Genomic DNA, 2,611 nt, shown 5'->3' with positions numbered 1-2,611 from the left:
TGAGTTTGGGTGTAATTTGTGGTTGTCTATGTGTGTGTCCATGGCACCCGCGACACAGGGTTTCCCTAGTGCGGGGCTATGTTGAGTGTGTGCGTTATTTATTTATTTATTTATATTTATTATTTATTATTATTATATAAAAAAAATATGAAACCGGCTACAAGGTGATTCACTTTAATTCTATGTACGTATTGATATTGGAAGCTTACATTAAATGAATATTTAAAAAAAAAATTATCGTCTTCTCGAACAAGGATACCATAGTACTATAACGCTATTGTTTCAGTGATACATCTGAACATAAGCCGCACAGAGGGTGTTTTATTTCACCGTGTCACTTAACGGTTCCGATCAATTGATCAAAGTACTCAATCATTGGCCTGTTAACAACCGTTTGATCAGTATTAACAAAGCGTGTCCAATAAAATGAAACCTTCAAAAAACCCGTCGACAAAACAAAGTCAATGTTCAATTTAATTAACTTATAAAAGTCGATTCGGATAATTTGAATTTGATGAAATTTTGATAACACTGAATGAATTCTGGGAAGTTCAATTAAAATCTTTTAAGTAAACATTGGACAATAGAATCTTAACAATGCTATATTCTACAATCATTTTCTTTACAAATAAATACGAATCTGTTTTCATAATTAAACCGGTTTTAACATTTAATTTGCTTACCTATGAAATGGTGATTTGAGTTAGAGGATTTTCCTTGTTGGAACAATAGACCCTTATAACTCCCCAACCTTTACTGAAAGCAGATTGAAGTTTTTGAAACCACATTAAACGATAAAGCTTATAACAATTGTCAGGACGTAGGTATTATGTTTCATTTATTATTATTTTTTGCTTAATGCAAGGCTTAAAGCTTTACGAATGCAGCCGAGGACACAAACTTATACTATACTGGGATATTAACGATCAGCTATTCATACATAATAATGTATAGTAATAGTGTATTTTAGGTCAGACGGTAGGAAAGGGGGCAATTTAAAAAAAATATATATATAATAGACAGACGCTTGGCCACAATCTTACCTGATGCTAAGCGACGATACGATAGATGATGGGACGCGTTTGCCTAAAAAATGCCAATTCACTCTAGCCTTGAATATAAGGAAACTGGTCTTTAAAATTAATAAGAAGAAAAAGTGTTTATTTATGTCTATTATATCTGAAACAAACACTAAAAACAATTTACACCAAGTTTAAAAATCTTTAAAAAATGCCCAAGTCCAGTTGTCATAGTGCCCCCTTTCGTACAGTCCAACCGTATTCATGAAAATCTAGTCTGTACGAAGAGGCGTTTTCAGAAAAGCTTTCTTTATGATAGAAGTCGAAGCGTCACAAGCGACGCTTTCTCGGCATCCACTCCAAATGTACAAAATTCGAACGGAATTACTCGGCAGTTCCTCACCAGATATGAATGAAATTTTAAGATTTGCGTAATTAAATTGGCATGAAACAAAAAAAAAAAATGTAGTTTTAAAGGCCAAACATGTCCTTGATTTATTTGCCACTTTTTACTCCGGATTCTACTATCCGAAAGTACAGCACAAGAGGCTAGTAAAACGAAACTATTCAAACTTTGCAACTAAGGGGGAGTCACCACACTTATCGACATAGAACTGGTTTGAGGAGGTAATGTCACACTCGTCGCATTAAATTGATTCGCAGGCGTAGTTCGGCAGTTCGGACGACGACGCAGCCGTTCTTCGACGAATCGTCACCGCCGCGCCGTTCAGCCACTGGGAAATAATATGGAAATCTCCAAAATGCGGACCTCGACGCAGCTGATTAGGCGATGACGCGTTTGCTCGAGCCGGTGCAAAATCTCAATATCTTTTTCGCTCTTATTAATGTAATGTGACATTATTAGATTGACACTGCTTACTACGTGGTTTAATACGATTCCGTCTTGATAAGTGTGGTGACTCCCTAAGTCCAGAGCAAATTAAATACAATGACGTCAAACTTTAGAAAAATGAATGTTAATAAAAACTGTATTATAAATGCTAGATTGGAACCCGTTTTTTGCGTATCTCTTTGAACGGGTTTGAGTATACTAAACAGGATCTTTTGGTGCGAATTTTTTAGACTTTGCACAATCATTTCAAAATCATAGTAAAAACTTTGGATTGAGACAGAGGTCATATATATTTTCTTATACACCTTGTAGTGTGCGGTTATATTGGTTATATGATCAATGTTCTTTACTTTAGCGGTGGTGTTATCATAAAATTTGAAACATACGTACGTTTAGGCCGCTTTCCTGATGGAAAGCTAGGATTGTGATGAGTCACAGCTTTCCACTTGCTACGACTCTAAAAATTGTATTAATATTTCTTAAAAATTCTTATAAGTGTTAGTTGAAATGGGTACGACCTTCGAGGAATTATTCAAATACTATATTATATTCATATGAGAACTTTTAATGTGCAATAAATGAAATGTGAATTATTAAGTATAATATTATAATATGTACATATCATTGAACAATGTAACACTTAATTATTTACAAAATACAATAAACAAAAATATATTCGAATGTGTTAGGTATCACAAAAATACACGCACAAAAATGGCACGTGTAACGATATTTCAAT

The sequence above is a fragment of the Hyposmocoma kahamanoa genome, unplaced genomic scaffold (genome assembly GCF_003589595.1).
Source record: "Hyposmocoma kahamanoa isolate Upper Pololo Valley unplaced genomic scaffold, ASM358959v1 66, whole genome shotgun sequence".
Classification (NCBI taxonomy): domain Eukaryota; kingdom Metazoa; phylum Arthropoda; class Insecta; order Lepidoptera; family Cosmopterigidae; genus Hyposmocoma; species Hyposmocoma kahamanoa.
This window is presented reverse-complemented; position numbering follows the sequence as displayed.